Source organism: Procambarus clarkii, unplaced genomic scaffold (assembly GCF_040958095.1).
Source record: "Procambarus clarkii isolate CNS0578487 unplaced genomic scaffold, FALCON_Pclarkii_2.0 HiC_scaffold_116, whole genome shotgun sequence".
Lineage (NCBI taxonomy): Eukaryota > Metazoa > Arthropoda > Malacostraca > Decapoda > Cambaridae > Procambarus > Procambarus clarkii.
The window spans coordinates 211,305-222,489 of NW_027189149.1; the positions used below are offsets into that span (position 1 = coordinate 211,305).

An 11,185-nucleotide genomic window follows, 5' to 3' on the forward strand; every position below is an offset into this window, starting at 1 on the left:
GAAATCGTGCGGGCATTCGTCAATTCGATTCACACAACTTCAACACCATGACTGGACGCGGCAAGGGAGGCAAGGGACTCGGAAAGGGTGGCGCCAAGCGTCATCGTAAGGTGCTACGTGACAACATCCAGGGCATCACCAAGCCCGCTATTCGTCGCTTAGCTCGTCGTGGCGGCGTGAAGCGTATTTCGGGTCTCATCTACGAAGAGACCCGTGGCGTCCTGAAGGTGTTCCTCGAGAACGTCATCCGTGATGCTGTAACCTACACGGAACACGCCAAGAGGAAGACCGTCACTGCCATGGACGTGGTGTACGCTCTGAAGCGCCAGGGTCGTACCCTCTACGGATTCGGCGGATAAGAGCTTGGCTAATCCATCGATTCCACCCACCACCACCTCAAAACGGGACCTAATTAGGTCCCTATACTTTTTTACTGAAGGGCTTAATAGACGATAACATAAATTGTTTTGATATCAGCTAGCACATTGGGTCTTATGAAATCTATTTTTTATCCTCGGCATGCTTAAAGGGACTCTGATTGGGGAGGGAGGGGGGGGGGGGAAGGTTTGTTACGTTATATACTAGCAGAGCAGGATCATTGGTGGGGGGGGGGGGTGAGGGGGAGAGAGAGAGAGAGAGAGATCTTTCCCAACTCTTCCTTTTTACATGAGTGAGCTACCCGTTTTATTCATTTTATCCTTCTCAGAGCTGTTTTGATAGTATCCAAATGATGGTAAATGAAAAGGGAGGACACGAATATCTACCCAGAATTCAGGACTGGCAATCGATATGCATGTTTGAGTGCGAATCTTTTTCTCTCTCAACTTAGGTATACGTTTATGTCGTACCTAAAAGCGAGAACCACACTATTGGGACAAGTATGCAAGGCCCAATTTTCCTAACAAGCACAGTTAATTTTGTTATTTTCGAACATTTCTTTCCAAATTGGTTTATCCAATTAACAGTATTATATTAAGATCATGAATTGCTGGGTTAGGTTAGGTTAGGTTAGGTTAGGTTAGGTTAGCTTAGCTTAGGTTAGGTTAGGTTAGGTTAGGTTAGGTTAGCTTAGCTTAGCTTGGGTTAGCTTAGGTTAGGTTAGGTAGCTTAGCTTGGGTTAGCATAGGTTAGGTTAGGTTTGATTACATTTCTATGTTAGATTTAACTCAAATTCAAAACAATTGCAGTCATTCGGCTTGTTAGTCAACTTGCCTCTAATAGGGGCAATTTGTCTAACAAGACTATTTAGTTTTGTGTGCATATATATATATATATATATATATATATATATATATATATATATATATATATATATATATATATATATATATATATATATTTTATAGCTTCAAGACTCCGAACCAATATAGAAGCATCAAGAGGAAGTGCTTGTGTTATGGGCCAATAGGCCTTCTGCAGTTACTTCCATTCTTATGTTTTTATTCCCATTGGTTCGTGTTTTATCTTGTGTAAATGTCAATCACCTCACCAAAAACTTTGGTACCATATCACCTCACCCATGTATGTGTGTATATATATATATATATATATATATATATATATATATATATATATATATATATATATAATATACAGAGTAAATCTACCCCAAAAGTAATGATTTATTTGTCTACAAAACTAAACTCTTTTTGGAATCATATGAGGCCCCTCCACTGAGGGGGGAGGCCTGGATGTTTATTGTCATGTGTATTCATGCTGCTTGCATGTCGTCGTTTATTTTGCCTTTGTTGTTTTCTTGACAGCTTTCTTTGCCTTGGTGGTTTGGGAGATTTTGAAGCTCTCTTTATTTTGGGCTTTTTGTTCCCAACAACAAGCTGCTGCTGCTGCTGCTTCTTTTTCAAGGCTGTAGGTGGTTTGTTTGCTTGTGGCGGCTTTCTTGGGAGTTACCACGGCCTTCTTTGCTGCTGTAGATGGTTTCTTGGTTGTGGTGGCTTTCTTGGGAGTTAGAACGGCCCTCTTCTCTGCTACGGCCAGCTTGAATGATCCACTAGCTCCACTTTCCCTTCGGTCTGAACAAGAATGCCGTCAGCCACTGCTTTCTTGAGAAATCTTCGGATGTAAATGGCGATCTTGGCAGCCTCGACTTTGTTGTTGGCAACAACGTACTTCTTGATTGCTTGTAGAGACGAGCCCTTACGGTCTTTGAGTGCTGCGACCGCGGCTAGAACCATTTGACTAGTTTTCGGGTGAGCAACCTGGACGCGAGGTTTCCTGGTGGTGGCCACCACAGCAGCAGCAGCCGCAGCCTTCTTGGTAGGCTTTTGCTTCTACCATGATGATGATGAGATAACCAAGGTGATGAGAGACGCTCAGACAGTCACGGGGGAATGATGCTGCCGCCGCTTGAGCCGAACCTATTTATGTGCCGGCACGGTACAGAAGCTGCAACCTGGCAACTCGTCCACCAATCACGACGGTTGGTTTTACGGCTCCGAAACCTGGATCCCATATCTTCTCTAAAATAGAAGCATTTGTTCATGTTCTTTGTAAAAGTATCATAAAGCAGGACAGATGAGACAAATATCATAAAAACTGAAGAGCAGATGAGCACACACATGTATGTATTACAAAAGAAATCCACAAATTCATTAGAAATTGGCAGGGTAGGCTGAGGAAGTAGGTAGATGTAAAATGTCTGTAAATGGCGAAAGAACATAAACCCAAGACTGAATAAACGATGTTAAATATCCATGCCAAGGAGACAAAAATATGTTAGGATACAATTACCATTAAGACACCACAAGAAGGTCCGTATCCTGCCGTGATGACTAAAAAGAGTTGGTTATTAGCCACAATGTGTAGGCAGTCTCATGCCAACGGCCATACCACGTTGAGAACACCGCTTCTCGTCCGATCAGCGAAGTTAAGCAACGTTGGGTTTGGTTAGTACTTGGATGGGTGACCGCCTGGGAACACCAAATGCTGTTGGCAATAATGTTTTTTGTTTTGTTTTGTTTTGTTTCGTTTGTTTTTGTTTGAATGGCTGGCTGGCTGGCTGGCTGGCTCCACGGGAAATTCACGGAGTTGTGTGGAATAAGGCCTGGTAAAATGAATTAATATGTATGTCATGTTTAAAACAAACTCGCTTAATATAGTGTGTGAGGCTTTATACAAAAACAAACAACCAAAACAAAACATGTTGTATATATATATATCTATATATATATATATATATATATATATATATATATATATATATATATATATATATATATATATATATATATATATATATATATATATAGCTTAATCCGGGTTTGAACTCGCAACTCCAAGAATACGCATCACTTATATACACTTTACCACTGGACCACTGCAGGACACTTGATGCTGAGGTATCAATTTAATGACGTAAATGCCATTTCCACAAATAAATGATAATTTAAAAGTATTTGTATGTACAAATCTTTTCTGTTTAAAAGGCTACAATATCAGTTACTGATATAATTTGTGTTAATGTTTCTATACCCACAGGAAGGCATGTTTTTGCTTATATGTAAGGGGTACGGAGAAGGAATCCACAGACCATCATTCCCCTTCCCCCCCCCCCCCCTCCCACCTACTACCACCACCACCACCACCACCACCACTACTCACCACCAATCACCACCAATCACCACCACCACCAATCACCACCAATCACCACCACCACACCTAACCGAAAAACCCCCTAACACATCAACCCTCCCCCCAATCAACAGGCGAAATAATAACCCTCAAATGCCTGCCTGCCTGCCTGCCAGCCAGCCAATACTAACGGTCTTCTCAGAAAGAAAATCTCTTTGTATCTGTATTACTTGATGAAATGTATGATTCTAATAATGAAAATAAATTGTTATGTCGGTTGTATGAGCATAATGACCAATATGCACGTGATATGAATGAATTAAATAGTGTAGTTTTAAGTAATTAGGTTGTAGACACATTAAGCGGATATGATATTTGACGCGTCCAGAACTGGTGATTTTTGGTTTAGTTTTAAATGCACCACCACCACCACCACCACCATTGCTTCCCCAGAGCCTAATTAAGGACCGGTAAAAGGAGTCAATATGTATGTCATCTATAAAACCAAAGAATGAATAAAAACACACACACACACACCTACATAATAGTACTAGGAAGATTGTATGGCATAAAAAAAAAAAAAAAGTACTCCCATTGGGTCGTTTGAACTCGCGACTTCCAAAACACCAGCCACACACCTTACCACCCAGCCACCATAGAGTTGGTATAATTGTGCAACTTTAGTTATAAAACTAAAGTTCTTATTGTCTCAAATCTTATTGTCTGTTCTATGAAAAGGCATGATGTAAATTATGTATTTTTTGAATGATTGAATTGTAGGCACATTAAGCGGATTCGATATTTGATATATCCAGAAAAGGTGATTTCTGTTCAGTTTTAAATGCATCACCGTTAACGCTAAAGGACTGGTTAAAACGACTCGATGTTTGTCATTTTTAAAATAAACACTAAAACTAGGCCCTTAACATATATAATGTTTGAATATAAATTTGAATGCATATAAATACAAAGTGGGAGTGGCTGGCTGGCTGGCTGCCTGCCTGCCTGGGCTGGCTGGCTGGCTGGCTGGCTGGTTGGCTGACTGGCTGGCTGCCTGGCTGCCTGCCTGCCTGCCTGCCTGCCTGCCTGCCTGGCCTGGCTGGCTGGCTGGCTGGCTGGCTGGCTGGCTGGCTGGCTGGCTGGCTGGCTGGCTGGCTGGCTGCCCGCCCCGCCCGCCCGCCCGCCCGCCCGCCCGCCCGCCTGCTTGCCTTGCCTTGCCTTGCCTTGCCTTGCCTTGCCTTGGCTGTCCTGTCCTGTTATTGCCTTGCCTTGCCTTGCCTTGCCTTGCCTTGCCCTGCCCTGCCTTGCTGCAGCTGGCTGGCTGGCCGTAAATCAACTCTTAACAACACCACACCACACCACACCATCACTCATCACCCATCACCCACCACCGGCCCCAGTCTCCCAGCCTCTCTTATATACCCGAGCAGGCCCTTTAAATTATTTGAATTGTTGCACTTCGGCCAATGGCACGATCGCTGCTGCTCAAACATATTCTGGTTCACAAGTATTATAATATATTATATTATATTATATTATATATATATATATATATATATATATATATATATAATATATATATATATATATATATATATATATATTTATTCATGAAACACATTAAAACCTTGATCATTTATTCATTCGTTACGTCTAGTGAAGGAATTGCTTTTGTTCATTTGTATGATTAAAAATTGATAGAATATGAATTCCTCGCTTAAAGTAAAATATAAAATATATATTGGATTTATATGATTGGTTAATATTCCAAGTGATGCTGAATATCCCCTATAATTTTGTTTTGTTTGTTTGTTTGTTATGTACACATTCCAAATGAAATCAATATAAATGTTATTATTAATGTTTGAAAGTTGATTGTCTACTTGAATCTCTCTATTAAAGTGTGTGTGGCTCCGGATGGAGCCTGGTTATGGTATTTGTCGTGGTGGGTGGCAGAAGTGCTTACTTCTTCTCTGTCTTCTTTGGCAAAAGAACTGCCTGAATGTTTGGAAGAACACCTCCCTGTGCAATGGTTACGCCAGACAGAAGTTTGTTGAGTTCTTCGTCGTTGCGGATGGCCAACTGCAAGTGACGTGGGATGATACGGGTCTTCTTGTTGTCACGTGCGGCGTTACCGGCGAGCTCCAGAACTTCGGCAGCGAGGTATTCCATGACGGCTGCCAGGTAGACAGGAGCGCCAGCACCGACGCGTTCGGCGTAGTTGCCCTTACGCAGCAGACGGTGAATTCTGCCCACGGGGAACTGAAGTCCGGCCCTGCTGGAGCGAGACTTTGACTTGCCCTTCACTTTGCCTCCCTTGCCGCGTCCTGACATTGCTGCTGCTGTTGTGGGTTTGTGGTGGTTTTATGCCGCCCCGCAGATCGAGCTTCGTGTTATATACCCCGCTCAGGATCAAGGGAGCCCGCCACTGACCAATCAGCGCGCTCCGCCACGCGACCCGCTCTGAGCTGAGTCGCGAGCGGGATATAAAAGGAAAGCTCGCCTCGCGCAAAAGTTCATTATTGTATCGCAACGCCAGCCAGCACGAGCATCATCATGCCACCCAAGGCATCTGGAAAGGCTGCCAAGAAGGCCGGAAAGGCCCAGAAGGCCATTGCCAAGGGCGATAAGAAAAAGAAGCGCAGGAGGAAGGAGAGCTACAGCATCTACATCTACAAAGTGCTGAAGCAGGTCCACCCCCGACACTGGTATCTCTTCCAAAGCCATGTCGATCATGAACTCGTTCGTGAACGACATCTTCGAGCGCATCGCCGCCGAGGCTTCTCGCCTGGCCCACTACAACAAGCGTTCCACCATTACCAGTCGGGAGATCCAGACGGCTGTAAGGCTCCTGTTGCCCGGAGAACTGGCCAAGCACGCCGTCTCTGAGGGCACTAAGGCCGTCACCAAGTACACCTCCTCCAAGTAAACGGCTTACTTACTGCCCTGTGGTGGTGGCTTGGCCTCAAACCAACAAACTCGGCTCCATTGGAGCCACACTTTAATTTCTAAAGAGATTTGTGAGTGTTAGACCACCAATACTATTATAACAAAAACCTCTGTCACTGAAAGCAAATAGCTATAAAATGAGAATATTTATGAAACTGTCTGTGTGTGTTTCTCTCTCTCAGTGTCTGTCTGTCTGTCTGTCTGTCTGTCTGTCTGTCTGTCTGTCTGCCTGCCTGCCTGCCTGTCTGTCTGTCTGTCTGTCTGTCTGTCTGTCTGTCTGTCTGTCTGTCTGTCTGTCTGTCTTGTCTGTCTTGTCTGTCTGTCTGTGTGTCTCTCTCTCTCTCTCTCTCTCTCTCTCTCTCTCTCTCTCTCTCTCTCTCTCTCTCTCTCTCTCTCTCTCTCTCTCTCTCTCTCTCTCTCAACACATATAAGCACTCGGTATCTTTTTTCTAGAGATTAGAGATTCATTGTTATGTTCCACATTAGGATTACTATGCAGGCCACCCTCTTAGGTTTGAAAATGTCAAGAAAACGGTTAATTTAAAATGTCATCTCCTAACTTAACAGATTAAGCCAGAGGACCGAAAACAGAATAAAACAGGACTGGACAGTATATGTCACTTATACAAGCTGCTTTTTATTTCTAGTACAGTATGACAATTTTTATTTTGGGGGGGGGGGTGATCCTTGACAGTGCATAAGAGTGAAAAGCGACGGCGTTTTGTTTGTAAGAGAACAGGTTGTACTACAAATGACTTGATTTATTGATATCACATGTATGTATGACACCTAAATTATGCTAGGAATGTCTGAAATCTCCTTAGAAGGATATTTTGGCCCTGAGAAGGGCCGAGTTTGGTGTATACTAGGGTGGTCGATTTAGCTTATGCACGCTCTCCACGGATACGGCGAGCAAGCTGAATGTCCTTTGGCATGATGGTGACACGCTTGGCGTGGATGGCACAGAGGTTAGTGTCCTCGAAGAGACCGACCAGGTAAGCCTCGGATGCCTCCTGTAAAGCCATGACGGCAGACGACTGGAAGCGAAGATCGGTCTTGAAGTCCTGGGCAATCTCGCGCACCAGACGCTGGAAGGGAAGTTTCCTGATGAGCAACTCGGTGCTCTTCTGGTAACGACGGATCTCACGCAGGGCGACCGTTCCGGGCCTGTAACGGTGAGGCTTCTTCACACCCCCTGTGGCAGGAGCAGACTTGCGTGCTGCCTTGGTGGCCAGCTGCTTACGAGGAGCCTTGCCTCCCGTGGACTTGCGAGCAGTCTGCTTGGTGCGAGCCATGGTGAACAACTGTGGTTTGTGATGGCCGGCGCCGAAAAATTTTTGCTTATATACGCCGTCTCGAGGCGCTTGCTCGAGCGCCATTGGCTGCTCGACTCGCCTACGTCACCCCGTTGCCCCTCCCCTCCTTCCTCTGGCTGCAGCCAACAGGCGGCTCACCTCAATCACTATTATCGCTGATTTTGCTCTATTTTTTGGATTTGTGCAAAAGTCATTTCACAGGGACGTGAAACAGACGAGTAGGCAACTGCAGTTTTGAAAGCGTTGTGAGAAAGCCGTGTCTACTCGACCACAAGCGTAAAGTAAGGGCAGGCAGGAGTTGCAATGCTACTAGTACGTCCGCTTGATGGGATATAGTCGGGAAATCGTGCGGGCATTCGTCAATTCGATTCACACAACTTCAACACCATGACTGGACGCGGCAAGGGAGGCAAGGGACTCGGAAAGGGTGGCGCCAAGCGTCATCGTAAGGTGCTACGTGACAACATCCAGGGCATCACCAAGCCCGCTATTCGTCGCTTAGCTCGTCGTGGCGGCGTGAAGCGTATTTCGGGTCTCATCTACGAAGAGACCCGTGGCGTCCTGAAGGTGTTCCTCGAGAACGTCATCCGTGATGCTGTAACCTACACGGAACACGCCAAGAGGAAGACCGTCACTGCCATGGACGTGGTGTACGCTCTGAAGCGCCAGGGTCGTACCCTCTACGGATTCGGCGGATAAGAGCTTGGCTAATCCATCGATTCCACCCACCACCACCTCAAAACGGGACCTAATTAGGTCCCTATACTTTTTTACTGAAGGGCTTAATAGACGATAACATAAATTGTTTTGATATCAGCTAGCACATTGGGTCTTATGAAATCTATTTTTTATCCTCGCATGCTTAAAGGGACTCTGATTGGGGAGGGAGGGGGGGGGGGGAAGGTTTGTTACGTTATATACTAGCAGAGCAGGATCATTGGTGGGGGGGGGGGTGAGGGGGAGAGAGAGAGAGAGAGAGATCTTTCCCAACTCTTCCTTTTTACATGAGTGAGCTACCCGTTTTATTCATTTTATCCTTCTCAGAGCTGTTTTGATAGTATCCAAATGATGGTAAATGAAAAGGGAGGACACGAATATCTACCCAGAATTCAGGACTGGCAATCGATATGCATGTTTGAGTGCGAATCTTTTTCTCTCTCAACTTAGGTATACGTTTATGTCGTACCTAAAAGCGAGAACCACACTATTGGGACAAGTATGCAAGGCCCAATTTTCCTAACAAGCACAGTTAATTTTGTTATTTTCGAACATTTCTTTCCAAATTGGTTTATCCAATTAACAGTATTATATTAAGATCATGAATTGCTGGGTTTAGGTTAGGTTAGGTTAGGTTAGGTTAGGTTTAGCTTAGCTTAGGTTAGGTTAGGTTAGGTTAGGTTAGGTTAGCTTAGCTTAGCTTGGGTTAGCTTAGGTTAGGTTAGGTTAGCTTAGCTTGGGTTAGCATAGGTTAGGTTAGGTTTGATTACATTTCTATGTTAGATTTAACTCAAATTCAAAACAATTGCAGTCATTCGGCTTGTTAGTCAACTTGCCTCTAATAGGGGCAATTTGTCTAACAAGACTATTTAGTTTTGTGTGCATATATATATATATATATATATATATATATATATATATATATATATATATATATATATATATATATATATATATATATTTATAGCTTCAAGACTCCGAACCAATATAGAAGCATCAAGAGGAAGTGCTTGTGTTATGGGCCAATAGGCCTTCTGCAGTTACTTCCATTCTTATGTTTTTATTCCCATTGGTTCGTGTTTTATCTTGTGTAAATGTCAATCACCTCACCAAAAACTTTGGTACCATATCACCTCACCCATGTATGTGTGTATATATATATATATATATATATATATATATATATATATATATATATATATATATATATATATATATATATATATATATATATATATATATATATATATATAATATACAGAGTAAATCTACCCCAAAAGTAATGATTTATTTGTCTACAAAACTAAACTCTTTTTGGAATCATATGAGGCCCCTCCACTGAGGGGGGAGGCCTGGATGTTTATTGTCATGTGTATTCATGCTGCTTGCATGTCGTCGTTTATTTTGCCTTTGTTGTTTTCTTGACAGCTTTCTTTGCCTTGGGTGGTTTGGGAGATTTTGAAGCTCTCTTTATTTTGGGCTTTTTGTTCCCAACAACAAGCTGCTGCTGCTGCTGCTTCTTTTTCAAGGCTGTAGGTGGTTTGTTGCTTGTGGCGGCTTTCTTGGGAGTTACCACGGCCTTCTTTGCTGCTGTAGATGGTTTCTTGGTTGTGGTGGCTTTCTTGGGAGTTAGAACGGCCCTCTTCTCTGCTACGGCCAGCTTGAATGATCCACTAGCTCCACTTCCCTTGGTCTGAACAAGAATGCCGTCAGCCACTGCTTTCTTGAGAAATCTTCGGATGTAAATGGCGATCTTGGCAGCCTCGACTTTGTTGTTGGCAACAACGTACTTCTTGATTGCTTGTAGAGACGAGCCCTTACGGTCTTTGAGTGCTGCGACCGCGGCTAGAACCATTTGACTAGTTTTCGGGTGAGCAACCTGGACGCGAGGTTTCCTGGTGGTGGCCACCACAGCAGCAGCAGCCGCAGCCTTCTTGGTAGGCTTTGCTTCTACCATGATGATGATGAGATAACCAAGGTGATGAGAGACGCTCAGACAGTCACGGGGGAATGATGCTGCCGCCGCTTGAGCCGAACCTATTTATGTGCCGGCACGGTACAGAAGCTGCAACCTGGCAACTCGTCCACCAATCACGACGGTTGGTTTTACGGCTCCGAAACCTGGATCCCATATCTTCTCTAAAATAGAAGCATTTGTTCATGTTCTTTGTAAAAGTATCATAAAGCAGGACAGATGAGACAAATATCATAAAAACTGAAGAGCAGATGAGCACACACATGTATGTATTACAAAAGAAAATCCACAAATTCATTAGAAATTGGCAGGGTAGGCTGAGGAAGTAGGTAGATGTAAAATGTCTGTAAATGGCGAAAGAACATAAACCCAAGACTGAATAAACGATGTTAAATATCCATGCCAAGGAGACAAAAATATGTTAGGATACAATTACCATTAAGACACCACAAGAAGGTCCGTATCCTGCCGTGATGACTAAAAAGAGTTGGTTATTAGCCACAATGTGTAGGCAGTCTCATGCCAACGGCCATACCACGTTGAGAACACCGCTTCTCGTCCGATCAGCGAAGTTAAGCAACGTTGGGTTTGGTTAGTACTTGGATGGGTGACCGCCTGGGAACACCAAATGCTGTTGGCA

General features: G+C 43.8%; 2 non-coding genes across 2 annotated transcripts; both read left to right on the forward strand.

Moving 5' to 3' along the window:
* Nucleotides 1-2,833: 2,833 nt before the first annotated feature.
* Nucleotides 2,834-2,952, forward strand: LOC138360782 (5S ribosomal RNA). The gene has a single exon (XR_011226648.1). It is a non-coding gene; the product is annotated as a 5S ribosomal RNA (ribosomal RNA).
* Nucleotides 2,953-11,066: 8,114 nt separating this feature from the next.
* LOC138360641 (5S ribosomal RNA) lies at nucleotides 11,067-11,185 on the forward strand. Its single transcript, XR_011226535.1, has one exon. It is a non-coding gene; the product is annotated as a 5S ribosomal RNA (ribosomal RNA).